The following is a 16,917-nucleotide window of genomic DNA, read 5'->3' as shown; positions in this document are numbered from 1 at the left end:
TAGCACCTTTTAATTCCTCTTTCATCACAAACATTTACATCCAACTACATCTTGCTTCCTCCAAGCATCCTTCATCACCTCAAAGAACCTACTATCTTGGAACCAACAATTTAAAACCCCAAATGGTTTAGGGCCCAATCCACAAGGTTGTTTTTCACTAGTAAGGGGCAATGATCCAAGGTATCTCTATAAAGGACATATTGAGTACAACCTTGCCAACAATCCAACCAATTTCTAGACATCATACTCTATCAATCCTACTTTTTGCTTTACCATTAGGACAAAATATTGTGAAGTGTTTACCTACCATTGGGATGTCCATAAACTCCATCTCTTCAATAAAGAGATTGAACTCTTCCAATTCCTTCCCTCTTTGAGTCCCCTCCAAACCTTGTTTTTCTTCACAACTTCTAACACTATTGAAATCCCCCATAACACACCGATATGGAATATTAGAGGAAGATTTTATAGTTTTTCAACTCTTGCCAAACTTTCCTCTTACCCTCAAAATCACAAGGTGAATAAGCATTTACAATGATAACCTCCTCTTTGTTGCCACATTTCCACAATTCTTCCATAGCAAGAGAGCCATTCCCCCTAAATGAATTATTTAATTGAAATGGATCTTTGCATCACACAACAATCCTCCAGCTAAAATAAAGGTGGAGACATTTCTCACCCAACCTCATGATCACCCCAAAGTGCATAGCACAATTCCTTCTTTATAGATTCTTTTTACTTCTCTTGTAAGAACATAGTTTAAGCTTCCTCTTTCTTGATTAATTGCTTAACTCTCTTTACCTTCAATCTCCCTCCCAATCCCCTAACATTTTAGGACAACAACTTCATTGATATTTAGCAAGATTATCCACCTTGCACTTGCAGCACAAATCATTTCATTGCTTAATATCTCCTTGTTCCAAATCAGAAATTTGCTCAATCATATCAACTTTTATCCCATGATGCCCCCATATTTTGTGCTAAATCCCACATACTCCATTATTTAATTTAATAGTTATTTTGTAATATGGCATTAGAATTTCTATGGTGTTCCTAATAATTTTGGGGATTTTAAAACTGTTATTTTTTTAATCAATCAAATTGTATGTCATCTTTCCTTTCATTAATTAATTGTTTTGTTGTTTTTTTCAAATTACTCCTTGATTAATTATTTTTAAAAAATTTAAAATTACAACTATTTTAAATTAGGAAATTTGATTTAATATAAGTTTAAAAGTTTGAACCATAATCTCATTCATCAATAAAACGAATTGTCAAGCGAATTGCTTCTAACAACTCTGGCTCTTCCACTTTTCTGCCAGTATCCTGCAAACAAATTTCCACCAGCGTATCCAATGAATTGCTATAAAATAGTCAGTTGTGTTCTGTATATAGTTATGGTTGTTGGGGTTATTGTTGTTCATGTTTGGATCAAGGGTGTATGATGTAGTCTTGTATTAGGGAGTGTTATTTTCAAATTCTTCCCAAGGGTTACTCGCAACATTTTTGTTGTTTCACTCTTTTAGAGTGAATTTCTAAAATTTATTAGTCATCTAACTTTAGAAACTGTTCAAAAAAATATTTATTAGTGAAGGAGGTGAAGAAGATTAATGTTCAGATTCACTGTGAAAGAGGTAAAAGAGATTAAGATTTAGACTTCTAAACTTATGTTTAATCAGTTTTTCTAATTTAAAGTTATAATTTTTAAAAAATAGAAAATATTTTAATTAATCAATGACTAATTTGAAGAAAAAAAAACATTTTTTAATTAATGAGAAGAAAGATGACGTATAATTTAATTGGTTAAAAATCAACAATATCAACATTCCCAAAATTATTGGCAATACAAAAAAATCTCTTTTTTTAATTAAATATTTCATCTAAAAACAAAAGGAAGACTTGAAAAATTAAAATTAAAATTACATAAATAATACTTTTATCTATAAAAAGTATATAAAAACATCAATTTATAAGAAAATCGTCAATATTTAAAACAAACGAATGCTTAATCTCTCTAAAATTTAGTTTTATGTTTGACTAATTTATTTGAACTATATATATATATTGGATGTATCTAACCAAAAACACATATATTGGATGTGTATGAAAGTATAATAATATGAATGGTGAAGGTTGTGACTTGAAATAGAATTGTGGAGCGGTGGGTCACCTAAAAGAAGTAAATAATCGCTGATAGTGGCGCAATTCGAGCGGCCAATTACTCTGTTAAAAACATATTCTCCTGCGGCTCCCGTCAGCCAAGCTTTAAGTTTTATTTCACCTTTTTTCATATTCACCCATCATCTCACACATTGTGTTGTAAAACCTGGAAAAATGTTGCTAATATACTCAAGGGCAGACCCAAACTAAGGTGAGAGAGAATCAATCACAAAAAATAAAATACATCAAACAATTATATATTATTAATTTTTATATAAAATATTTTTAATTTAATATTTTATTATATTAATAATCTATCAAAACACATACACAACTAGAAAAATGGCTTTTTACGACGGTTGTTAAGTACTTTTAACGACGGTTGTAAACCGTCGTTGTATATAACGTCGTTGAAACGAAAGTACTTTTTACGACGGTTATTATAATAGCCGTCTTTGAAAAGTAGAAAAATTCAAAGACGGTTATTACCGAAAAACCGTCTTTGAATGGTATATCTGTTTGGACATTCAAATACGGTTATTACTTAATAACCGTCTTTAAATGTTGCGTCTGCTTGGGCCTTCAAAGACGGTTATAATAACTGTCTTTGAATGCTGCGTTTGCTTCGACATTCAAATGCGGTCATTACATAATAACCGTCTTTGAATGGTGCATCTGCTTGGACATTCAAATACGGTCTTTACATAATATCGTCTTTGAATGCTGCGTCTGCATCGACATTCAAAGACGGTTGTTATGTAATAACCGACTTTGAATGATGTATCTTCAATGATATAATTGTGATTTTTAGATAATTTGGTATCTGAATTCCCCACGGAATCACTCCATGACTTGGCAAACAATAAAATAAATGACACCTAACTAACACTATTAAAGCCATGGCACGTAATTGAAGTCAATTTTGGGGGAAATTGATTTAATATGTTCTTGAATGATATAATTTAATTTTGATGTCAACTAAAGAATAAAAAATCACAAGTCATCCAAACTAAATAAATAATTTAGATCATCAATGATTAATAAACTTAGGAAAGAATCCCAAACAAATACATGAAACAATGCTTACAATTAGTCATAACGACCAAACAACAATGTTTCCAAATGAAAAACAAGGTGATAAATAGCACTCAAAATAGAGCCGTTGTTGGGAGCAATTAATTTATCTTGCACTGCAGACCAATAATTAATTAAACACCAACTCAATCATTGGAAACCAAGAATCATGAGTGTTAAACATGCAAACCAAAAACCAACACGATCAAATGGTGAACAAATCTCCATAAGCACTTATGCGAGAAATAAATATAAGAAGAAAAACCAAGTTTATGCACAAGTTAAAAATCAGCTTCTAAAGAAACTAAAATGAGAAAAGTTTTACAAATTCACTTATGCATATTCTTCTTATGATAACACATGATCATATGATTCATACCCCAAAAGAGCAAGAAAGGAAACAAAAAAAAGTATATATTAAGTCGTAAAATTATAATTTAGGAAAACGTGCAATAATGGCATTTAGAATTATGTAAGTTACTAGTCAAATTCAAATCTTATAAATTGTAACCAAACATAACTGAAGAAAATACAAGATTGAAAATGTCTTCCGCCCTCAGAGACTGCTTTTAATTTTTTATCGAAAAGAAGTTTTTTTTAGGACAAAGTATCTTTTTTATACTGTCTTTAAATTATACTAGATCCGGATAAGAGAAACTTAATTGAATATTTCTAAGGAGATTTGATTTGTCAAGTTATTGCTATTCAATATAATCAAGTCTTTATCTTGAGGAACAAGAAGGAAAATTGGCTTTTAGAGCCTCAAAAGGAAAATAATATTGTCCAGACTTGCCTTTGTAGTTGACTTGATATATTTTCAAAGGCTTAAGCTGTTGAACAACAATTGGTATAGTTCCTTATTGACTAATATTTTGTCAAATTAATTTTTATAGTGTTTATATCGATTTGAATCAATAATGTTTCAATATTTGTTGAGAAATCAGTTGCTTTAGCATTTGCTAATATTTCCTTGGTGTAATTTAGTTTGGCTCGCCTCCTATACCTCATTAATGGGAAAAGGTTTAGCATAACACAAGTCTTCCTTTATTCATGTCAATTCTCATGTTACTTAGACTTATTATATAAACAACCACCTTGAAGGATAATGCACTAGTAGGGAGAAATCTCTGACCAAGATATAAGCAGTGCACTAATTAGGAGGCAATTATTATCAGGATAAGCAATGCTAGCACATCACTGTTTTTTTTTCTATCTCCCCTTCCCCCATGTTCTTTTTTTTTTTAGGGTATAAAAGAAATTTAGCAATTAATACATTTAAAAGTGATCATATGTTTCTTACATTAAGGACCAAAAAGAATACTACCATTTGTTTCCTATATAAAGGACTCAACTCAAGGTAGTAAAATACAAGATTGCACAGAAACTTGTATTGCTATTATAATTTGTATTAGCCAAATCTTGCTTATAGTGAAATTGGTTGGGTGGAAGTTGGGTTTTGGTTCAGAATCTTGATTTACTGTCTATATGGCATGAGAAAGTAATGTAAGATGCATTTTGGTGTTCTGTTTGTGAGCATGTCCTAAATATATTTTGTTATAAAGATTGCAAAGGAAGTGAGTTTTGCCGTAAATGGTATAACTACAGCTGGATTGAGAGCTTTTTCATTAGCATAAGACTGCAGAGGAAGTGAGTTTTGTATGAATTGAATATTAAGAGCAACCTGGGTGATATCTTAACCACGTTTTAACATGAATACCATGAAAGTGGTTACAACATTGAATAAAGAATAACTATTATAACCAACCTAAATATACCTCCCCGGTCCCCTCCCCCTTTTTTTCTCCAGGGTGTAACACTAGCCTAAGTTAAGAAACAATTACATGCCACCATCAAGACTCCAAACCCTGAAAGATGTATGCCTCCTCAATTCAGCACTTCATTCTGTGATCAATAGTCTATCATAGTTAAGAGGACAGACTGCTGACTTTGAATGGTTGAGGCTAGTATTAGAAAAGAAGACAGAATGTATGGATCACAATTTGTCAGAATAGATTATAGAACTAGAGCGGGAAAAGTAGAAAAACAGATAGTAAAAAATAACCTTTATTGATATCACTCTTCTCCCTGAATCCAAATCAAATGTGACCGTAGACTCTAGTATATAGTTATAGCTAACTAACTAGCAGCTGAATCAAGGAAGCACAGACACTTCAAAATAGTAACCATGTCAAACCCATGTGGGATACTTCACTAACATTTCCATAGTGTTTGGTTGGAGGGAAAGGGAGGGGGTTAAAATCTCTCCTCACTTAATTTTAGCTTTCCTTCAAGAATTGGGGAATTTGGAGGGGAGAGAAACTTTTACACTCATTAAACTAAATTATCCTTAATAACTTTATTAGACCATTCTTAATATATAATGGTTTTCACCTCCCTTCACTTCCCTTTCCCCTGTGAAACAAACAAGGAACTTCTCCCTTGCATTAAAATTCCTCCACTCTCCTCCTTTAAACCAAAAGTAAATTTGAATATTACTAACTGCATCTCACAATTGCTTTAAATTTCTTTTTAAACTTTTATGTGAACATAAATAAGATATTACAATACTTAAATAAAATATAGCATTCCATGATGTCTGCAATTACTAGTATTCACTTTCAAAAATAAATTCCCTCTGGATTTAAGATTAACTTTTCATGTTACTTCGTTTATGATGTACTTTTAGTCATGTTATGTCTTATAATTTTAAAAATTTGTTGCATCCCCCTGTCCTCTAGGTATCATATCTGTCACATGCATCATGCTATATCAATGCTTTTTAGCTGTCGATACAAGTATAGCCCCAGTAGCCACCAGAGTTGGCCTAGTGGTTAAGAGATTTGAGTAGTCTATATGAAGTCCTAGGTTCAAATCTCATTGCTGCTATTGTACACACTCAAATAGTAAAAATAAAAAAAAAACAGCCCCAATCAAAAATCAAAATCACTTCACCTAAAATCCCAAACACAAAACTGCAAAGCATACATGCTTGAGGATTATTACATTACACTACACTACACTCTAAAGTCTAAACACAATAATCATAAAAGTCAGCAATATGTGAAGTATAATGCATGGTGAAGATAGAAATCTTATCCAACTTAACAAAGCCGTTCTTCCCTCCTACCAGCTTTGCTGTGTTCCCGACAACAGTAGTCCTTGGAGGAACATCCTTAATAACCACATAACCAGCACCAAAAGGCTAGACAAGTTCCAAGGCATGCTACCCACTGAATGGCAGACCTTGTGCTTCTGATTAAATTTGTTTTTGCTTATTATAAAAAATAAAAAATCTTCCAACAACATGTGTGACTGTGACTAAGGACCCTCAAATGATACTTTAAATTTCTCTCTATCAAAAATAAATCTGTTTGAGAAACTATGCAGGGAAGGCAAATGAAATTGCTGAGAAGGTAAGTAAGTGACTAACCCAACTTTGAGATTTCGAAGTACCCTTATGATAATATTCTCAGTTTCTTGATGAAAGCATGATCTGATGTCGAATCGGATCTGTACTTCACAGAAAACAATATGTTATATTTTTTACTGAAACAAAGAATAAAATTTTTCATATCCTCCATTTGTTTTTGCTATCTTCTCTTTTTTTTTCCTATTTTAATTACAGTTATACAGCTAAGGTAATTGTGACTTTGTTAGATAAATTAGAATAGTAACTACCAATTATTTACCCAATGATCAATACTCAACTCAAATTCTAACTCATTGTGGAAGAAAAAAATTGACAAAAAAAAAAAGGCTCTGGCTATACAGTATTTTCATTCTACTTTAATACATTCTTTCTTCATTTTCTTTATTTTCGATCTCGTTTTTTTCTTAAAAAAAATATTTTCAGAACACAAATTTGCCAATTTTTTTATTATTTTTATTTTCCAAGCGAATAAAATGGGGAACTTACCGAAGTCCATGTGAAAAATGCTAGTTGAAAGAAATTTTGCATGATGCAAAATACTCTAATAATGAGTTTAAATACATGTTTTCCAAGTATAAGAATCAAGAATTGTACGGTGTTAAAGAATAACCTGAAACAATATGAAGCTAATAAGATGAAGTAGCAGCTTGGGACATCCAATTATCCAAACCAGAAAAGGTGGTCACTAGGCCTCACAAGCAAAGTTCCTTTGATCATATGGGATTTGTCATGACTATCCAAACACATATCTGTTATTATGCCTTGTAGCTTTGTTCCCACCAATTAAAGCACCTGCATGCACAGCATAAAACCAAATATCACCTATTAAAATTATATATCCCATGTATGACAAAAGTACCATGACTAAAAAAAAGATTACATACTAAACTATTCTGACCATTAGCGGAATAAAAGGCTGCCAGAAATGGCTGTAGAATGTTGCAGAACAAAAACGAAGAGACAAATAAATCTGTAAGGACCGTGGAGAAAGCCTTGCTCTTCACGAACTCCCTAATTCAAAGGAACTTTGAGCCGTAAGAAGAGTCACCCACGTGCATCGTCGAGTTGATCGAATGGAAGAACAGCGAAGAGGGCTACATTGCTTCTGTCAATGTGCTCACTCAGAGAACAGGAAAGAGGGGCCAGGGTTCAATGTAACGAAGAGGGGAAGGTTTTTAACGGGCTTTGTTTTTTTTTTTTAACCCAACTACGAGGTTTTTTACTAAAACCCGTAGTAAAGTTTATATAATATAACATTCTAAGGCGGTTTTTAATAACCGCCTTAGAATGTATGTCGTAAAATGCAATTTTTTTTAGAATAATTACAAAAATGCCACCGCGTCACTATTTAAATCGGTTATCTAAATAACCGTCGTAGCGCAGGTGACGTAAAAGGCAATATTTGTAGTAGTGATAACATTTATCACCCAATAAAAACACACATAATGTCTTTTTATTATGTTACAAAAATAATCAATGATTTTCTTTTCAATATATATTAATAACTATATAATAAAAAATTATTTTTGTATCTTATTATTAAGTGTAGTCGATCTTTTTATTCTTGGGAATTAAAGATAATGTGAGAAGGTTTACAATAATTGAGAGTCACTTGTTCAACCAATTATGTTAGATCTTGTTGACTTACCAAGTGTAATCTTATTATTAAAACATTAAATATGAAATATGAAAAATTAAAAAAATTTCTTTCATGTTTTATATTGTCTTTGAACCTTTATCGATCTTTGATGTCACAACTCATGACTACAATAACAACTAGTGTGTATTTTCATAATTTGGAAATTATAACTATCTTCAATTATTCAGAAGACATTTGTTATATGATATTTGAAAACAAGAACTCTAATCGCAAAAGAAAAAATAGAGTTTAACAAAAAAAACTCATTATATAATAACTAAAATTTAATGAAATAAATATTTAGATAAGATTTCTTAAAAAGGATAAAAATACTATTAATTTAATAATTTAAAAAAGATAGGAGATAAAAATTGATGATATAATAATTTGATTTTGATAAAATATCATATCGATATAAGATTTCTTAAAAAATAAATTTTATAATTAAAAAATAAAGTTAAGAGATAAAAATTAATTATATAATAATTTAAATTTTTTAAGAAATATAATCAGTTTCAAATAGAATTTCTTTACTTAATAAAATAAATAAATTTCTATAAAATAAATAAATAATATTGATATATTAAGTTTTTAAATTGGAAAAAAATCAGGGGCCTCATGCTAACGTCGGTCCACCCCTATACTCAATTATCTTATCTCTTTCATAACATATATATATATATATATATATATATATATATATATATATATATATATATATGTGAATATAATTGTAATGACTATATATTATCAATATATATTTTTTCCATAAAAAATCAATATAAGCTTTTATATGGTCAATTAATTAAAAATAATTATTAATATAATTTTTAAGATAATTATTTTAAAATTTAATAATTTTATTATATATAATATTTTGTCATTAAATAATAGTATAAAATTACACCGAGATCCTTAGTTCCTATGATAAGTGTTCTGTGACAATCATCACAAGGGATTAGGCTTGAGCTCATACCTGGGAAATAAAAAAATAGTTTAAAATTACTGTACATTATATATTTGTGTATTGTGTACAGGGGTGGATGCATGTTGCTTATTATTATGGGAGTAATTGCTTTCATAAAGTAAATTTTCTTACTTGAATAATTATTGGTTTTGTCTTCATAAAAAACACATATTGCTTTCATAAAATGTTTTTTTTTTAAATTAAACAATGTAAAAATTGAAAGAAAAAATAAAGTGATATTAATTTTATTCTTTTAAATTCGTAGAAGTATAAGTATTTTGTTTTTTCTTTTTATGAGATTGTGTATTTTATAAAAAATTATAATATTTTTTGTCTATAAAAATATTATAAATTATTTTTTTCTCACTAAAAACAGTTTTTGGATCCGCCACTTGGATCGTGTATAACATATCTTTTCTACCTATATATTTGTATATATTTGTGTAAGAGGATAAGATGAATAAATATGGATTATATAAACCAGTATGGATAAGTATTTTTTTTTTTTTGAAGAGTTTATAACAAGTATTTTTATACACTTTTCAAAAGATTCTTATAAAAGGGCATATCTAGTAGTATTTCTTAAACACGACGCACGACTAATTAATTTGGGTATTACTATTATCATATCAACAACCCATAATGTTAGGAAAGAGCCTATGAAAGAAAGAAAAATTAAAATTTTGTCACATACGCCCGCATGCATGTGCTCATCAAACTTTTTTTTTCTTTCCATTTCTTCAATACTAGGATTTATCATTTATGTACCTCTGGCATGCATGGCCTTGTGTAACCTTCCTCACTGCTTCAGAATATAGAAGCTATTAATATATCTTTGACATTGACAACATTAATTTGTGGCACTAACTTCTATCTAACTCATACCTATTATACCCTTGCTATTACAGTACTAGAATTTACAAGTAGAGTGCATTATCTTTCATTGTTATGTTAATTACTCCCTTCCATTTCTAATTACAATACTCTTTCAACTGTTTTTTTAATAATTAATTTAATTAATCACATTAAATATATGTCAATTATTTATATTAGCATTCTAAAGTTATATATTTTTTTTATTCCTTTATTCACTTAATTATATCTAATTAATATTTGGAGAGACTAATTAAGTAAAAATATGTATAAAAAATAATAGTTAATGCACCTAAAAATTATCTTATAAAAAACAACAAATAAATTTCTAAACAAATCTTATAATTAGAGATGAAAAAAATATATTAAATCTAGGTTAAAAGAATTTGCTTAGATGATTGAATAATATGCTTGAATTATTATAAATTTTCTTTATATAAGTTCGATATTGATAAAAAAAATTGAAAACCAAGCCTGAAAACAGAGTTCATACTTATGTTCATTATTGAAAATTATAAACCAATGTTCGAGAAGTAGGGGTGGGAATAGGCTAGGTCAGACCAGACTTTGAAAGACTTGATCCTAATCTACGATGAATCTTTAAGGCCTGAGCCTGACCTATAGCCTATCAAAGGTTTTTATTTTGACTCGACCTCACCTTTTTAAAAGTCTGGCGTGGCCTGATAGCCTTTTTAAAAGTCTTCTTCATAATAAATATTTAATATTTTATGAAGTATGAACGTAATAGGAAAGTTAAAAAAAAATGAAAGTAATCAAAATAATGAGGAATATAAAAAGGCACATTACTCACACCTAACTTGTAATTAAAGTCCTTGATTATAGGAATAGAAATTATGGAGTCAAAGTTTGATAGTTTAAAAAAAAATTAATTGTATCTAGAAAATTAATTTTATATATATATATATATATATAGGTCGGTCTATCAGGCTTATAAGGTTTTTTAATAAGGCCTCGTCTATTTAATTTAATAGACTTTTAAAAAAGTCTAAATTTAACCTTTTAATTAAATAGATCAATTTAAACTAGACTTTATATAGACGAGATCGTAGACCTGTAGATCATTCTCACCTATCTCCACCCGTGTCGAGAAGACCGAGTGAAGTTTAATATTCCCTACCTTTTGGCTTGAAAATAGCCGCATAGCATGCGAGATATTTAAAACTGCTTCCTCCACAATTTCTTGGGAGTTACTACTGTGTCTAGGCTCAATCGTTAATTTATTAAATGCCAATTTTTTAATAGTTTTACATGAGTTCAATAGACACAAACTTTAACGGGAAAAGTTCCAACAATGTGAATTAATTAGAAATAATTTTTATTAATACCTTTACCATAATTATTACAATAATAAGTATGTTTATCATATATAATAATTTATGAATAAATAATAAAAATATAAAACCTTTACACTGCATATATTATTTATTCTAATTAGAATATTTAAAATTACATTTTAATATGATTTCTATTCGATTAATAATGTGATGATAGTTAACTATCCATATATACATAAAAAATTAGTTTTTTTAATAATTGTTTATGAATAAATTAAATATAACTAACAATTAAGAAACATTTAACAACTTAAATAAACATTTATATTTTTTTAAGAAGTACATGTAGTATTTTTTAAACAATTAAGAAGATTATTAATGCATATTTTTTAAAAATCAAGAAGATTAGTATAAGAGTAGATAAAAACAATAGAAAGTTTTGTAATTTCATAAAACCTTCGAAATAGTTGGTATAATTTACTTTTTTTAAGAGAAAGAAATAAGGGCACCAAAGCAATCCAATTTCTTCACCAAAAGTAAAAAAAGCATCCAACTTCATACGCAAGTTACGGGACATCAGCTTGACTTGTTACATATTGAAGATGTGAGGAGAGAGATTGCTGAGAAAAACAAAAAAGAAACAAACTCTATTATAAGTTTATAACCCTTTTCTTTTCCTTTTTTTCTTTTGGACTAGAAGAGCCAAAGTTCAACAGAAAATCAATTTACTCAACTAGTTGTCTAATCTCTAATATAACTCTATTCATTAGATCAGCCGTTGAACTACGGTTTGAGTTGTCAAATTGAAAATAACTATATGATAAATTACCTTATATGAAAATGTTAAATAAAAATAAACTATGCAGAGTAATATTAGATGAAAAATTTATATAACTTGAAAAAGAAATATAGGTTTAATTAACAAAAGAATAGTAACAGACTAAACCTTTTTAAATGTTAATTATTTTAGAATAAGAATACTTATCTAAATTTTTTTGAAGCGTGAATTAGAGGATCGATCTTGTTCATGCAATCATGCAACAATATTATCATCATGTGTCTGCTCATTTGAAGGCGTGATAAAAGATTCAATGGCCTCAATGAGTGTGCCTTAAAGGGGAAATAAAAGTACTTTAAAGAATAAAGAGTGTTTGATTCAGGGCACTAGGGTACAAAACTAAAAATCAGAAAGTTCCGTGCCTATGTTTCTTTTATCTGTTTGTTAGCTGCACTGGACATGCTCATTTGCAGTCTCCTATTCCAGCAAAAGCATGGGTAATTGCACAATAAAACTGTTCATTGCTCTGACCCCATCGTTTGCGACGTTTTACTTAACCATTAATTTTAAATTAAAAAATTATTAATTAGTGTTCTAAGAATATTAGTAAAATAATTTTAAATAAAAAATATTTTTATTAGGTGACAAAAAATTACACTATACATAATTTTTTTATATTTTTTAATAATTTACACAATAAGTATTTTTTTAATTTTTTAACCAATATCATAAGAATACTAATTAATCAAACCCTTATAACAATTCATGCACACTTTACAATTAACTGAACTAACTTGACAAATAGCCAGATCTCATAAAAATGATGGATAATTTTAATTCTTATTGTGTGTGCAAAAAATGCTTTATTATTAGAGGTAATCTTTATTTTGATAATCCTTATGGTATAAAAGGGATCGTTTCTAACTATTAGTTAGATGATAAATTGTATGCACACAAAAAAGAACTTAATTCTCTATTAATAGAATCTTACTTAGTTTCAAGTTTTGTGAGAAAAAAAATTATTTAGAAAAGATTTGTTTGTTTGATGGGTCTTCTTTATCTATTTCTGATTAGCATGACATGGTTGTAGTATTTTTTGTTATCATATTATCGATACAAAATATTCACTGATTTTGTTAATAACTAATTTTCTTTAAAAATTTTGGTTAATATCTTTGGTGAAATTATGTCATCTCAACCATGTTTTACATATTCTAAAAAATTTGAATTAGAGATCTTAATAAGATTAAGTCCGGTAGTATCTCTCAGACACTAAATGACTTATTGGTACATGGGATACAATATAACTTCGAAACAGCTAAGATTTTTTTAGAAAGAAAAAAAATCACGTTATAATGTAGAACGATATTTGATTCATTAGTCTGGCCATTCAATGATTTGGCCCTTGTGTGAGATACAAAAGCTCTAGAGTTGTTCTCTTTATTCACGGGTCCAGCCTATGCTGATGAGTAATGCATGACCTATCCACATAATAAATAAAACTTAGGTGATTGACTTGCAATATGGAAAACGCGTCTAAGATTTTATCGAATCGTACCACGTACCTATCATATATGCACGGGTTTGGACACTATTATGATTTATAGCCCACATGCATAACATGATGCGCGCAGTGCAAAAATAGAGAAAAGTGAAGAATGAATGTAGTTAGCATTTTAATTATTTCACACCAAGACGATCCTTGGTGTTTCACATCACAGCATGGTGCTTGCAATTGCATGTACAAATTAAATGTTTAATGTTGCTTTGGTTGAGTGGTACAAAACTACTGCATGGGATTTTCACCTCAGAATGGAGTCCTAATTGATTACATGACTTACTACGTTATTTGCCACGTTTGATCGCATGAAGAGATCCAAGACAAACGGGAAACGAGCAAAGACTGATTTAAGGAATCTTTTCATTGTGCTATAGTTTATTAGAGATTACCTGTGCATCATGTGTACTACCAACAGTGGTGGAACTATGGTATATGGTTAACAGGCCATAAATACAAAAATGGATTTAGCAAATTATATTGATATTTCTATGTTTAAGGTTTATTAATTACACTTGTATTGTTTTCATTAAAATATATTTCTTTTGTCTTCCTTCAACCGTCTTAGTTATTGATCCACGATGTTAATTTTTAACAAAATGACAAAAGACCCAACAACACACAAAAGCCAATTGTGTGATGAAGATACAAAAGTAGACAAAATTAAATTGGGAGATAGGCATGGTGTCCCTTCTTCATCTTCGTAAGTAATTGATGAAGGAAATCAAATTGTGTGATGCCATGGAATTTGTTTGAGAATAATGATGTAAATGAAGGTAATGGCGAAAGGCGTTGAAAAATTGAAGGTGATCAACATTTTCTTAATAATCTTATTAGAAAATTAAAGATGATGAAAATGCAGGGGTCCTCAAAAATAAAAACTTGGGTTCTGAGTGAGGGTGATTTTCGTATAATACAACATGGAGAGGAGTTGCTGTGGAAGCCTTTGGAGAACAGAATGATAATAGGTGTTGTGAGGAAGAAGAGGACAAAAGTTTTCAAATATTTCATGTTAACGGAGTCAATTAACTTCGTGATGATGAAGGGGGCTGCTTCTGTAACGTGCTTTACAAAACAAGGGGTGTTTCTGAAAGGAGAAAATAGGAAGAATATAAGTGCAATATGCGCTAAATTGTGTGGAAATAAGTATAATACTGAAGTGAATTTGAAAATATCTTATGAAATTTGGTCTTACATTTTGTCAACTTTTATAATACTTCTTTTTGTCTTAATTATAAATAAATAAAAATATAATTCACATTTATTAAGAAAATTAATTTAACTTCATTAAATTATGTTATTTTTAATTAAAAATAAGTAAAATTAATATGTAGGTTCTCATACTATTATAAAAATTTTAATTAGTTTCTGATGTTTTATTTTTTTAATTGAGTCTAAATATTAATTTTAAATTTATAATTAGATTCTTATACTAATTTGTTGTGAGAAATTTGTTAGACTTAACCAAATATTATGCTATATACGCACATAGATGTTAAGTGTAATTTCATGTCAACCAAAATGATACACATGGAATTATTATTATTTTTTATCTAAGACGCCTCAACACTCATGTTTTTCATTTCCTATCCATCCATTATCTTATGAACCGTAACCTAACCTTAAAATGTGAATTTCATATCTCTCAAACCGTAACCTCAATCCTAATACATGATTAATCCTTAATTTGTTTGTAATGTTGTTCACACCTCCTTAATCACCTATGTAACAGTTCATAGTTTAGGATTCACACCTCTGTAATTAGCTCACATGTATTGGTTTAGGGTTCACATCTGTGTGTGTATGATAAAATATTTCATCAAGTCTAATAAATTCCTCATTATAAATTAACATAAGGACCTAATTACAAATTAAAATTAATATAGGAAACCAATAAAAAAAATAAAGTATAGGACCTAATTAAAAAATTTGTAATAACATGGGGATCTACAAACTAATTTAACCTAAAAAATAAACTCTTATCCGAAACTATTTTTTATTAGAACTAGATATCAAGCATAAAAAAGTCATTGGTCTTATTAAAAGAAAAATATTTCGGAGAGAGTTTCATTAAATAAAACATAAGTAATTGAGATTTATTTATATTTAAGATAAAATTAAAAAACTTTTGTTACTTATATATATTTGAGATAGGATGGAGTAAATTTTTAATGTATTATAGTAACAATATAATATATGGGCTAAATGATGTTTCGATCCCTTAAATTTAGGTTATTATCGGCTTTGGTTCTCCAAATGTAAATATTCTTTTCTTAGTTCCTTAATTTTGAAAAATAATTTTTTTAGTTTCTCTTATCTAATTTTTGGTAATTAAGATGTACAATTTGTGATAAATTTTTTACCACAATAAAAGACTAAAAATAACAGTTTTTGGAATTAAAGAACTATAAAAAAAAAACAAATTTAAACTTGAGAGATCTTTGAAATTAAAGGACTATAAAAAAACAAATTTAAACTTGAGATCAAACAACAGCCAGTGACTCAAATTTGAGGGAAAAAAAACATATTTAAGTTTAATATATCCAAATATATGTATAATTATAAATTGCACTTGTAATTTGAAATGTATTAAGTATAACCAATGCAAGTTTCGGGAAATTATTAGAACCTTAGTGGCTTTATCTTATTGTCGAACTGTCAACACATTTTTAGGATTTGTCTAATTGAACTCAAGTAAAAATAAGGTTAAATAATTTCATATTTAATAATCAATAAAATTTTGATAATTGTCTTATTTTAAATTTAATAATCAATTTTATGATTATTACATTTAATGTTTTATTTTTAATTTTTCTTTCACAGCATTTATGTGTAAAATTAAAACTTTATAATTTTTTATTAAAAGTTAATTATTAAAATTATACTAAAATACATATATGTATATATATGAAATAAAATTATAGAATATTAAAATCTTAACACTTAATTTTTTAATCATTACATTCTTTATTCACCTTAGGAAAAATATATATGGATTTAATTTCAATTTTTATAGTTTTATCTATAAATTTTAATTAAAAGTTATACTCTTTATCTGAAATTTTTAATTCTTTAATTAAAAATTAATGTTGGAAAAATATTTAAAGTATTATACTTAGAAATTGTAAAATAAATGAAAACTA

The 16,917-nt window shown here is 28.4% G+C and overlaps 1 long non-coding RNA gene across 1 annotated transcript; it reads right to left on the bottom strand.

Annotated features, from left to right (window-relative positions):
* Nucleotides 1–7,212: 7,212 nt before the first annotated feature.
* On the bottom strand, nucleotides 7,213–7,611 carry LOC121173643 (uncharacterized). The gene is made up of 2 exons (XR_005888896.1): nucleotides 7,563–7,611; nucleotides 7,213–7,456 (listed from the first exon to the last, which is right to left on the bottom strand). It is a non-coding gene; the product is annotated as an uncharacterized lncRNA (long non-coding RNA).
* Between the last annotated feature and the right edge of the window lie 9,306 nt (nucleotides 7,612–16,917).

This window comes from Glycine max, chromosome 15 (genome assembly GCF_000004515.6).
Source record: "Glycine max cultivar Williams 82 chromosome 15, Glycine_max_v4.0, whole genome shotgun sequence".
In the NCBI taxonomy this organism is placed as follows: Eukaryota; Viridiplantae; Streptophyta; class Magnoliopsida; order Fabales; family Fabaceae; genus Glycine; species Glycine max.
The sequence above is the reverse complement of the archived record's forward strand: the minus strand, read 5'-3'. Positions and strand labels throughout refer to the sequence as shown.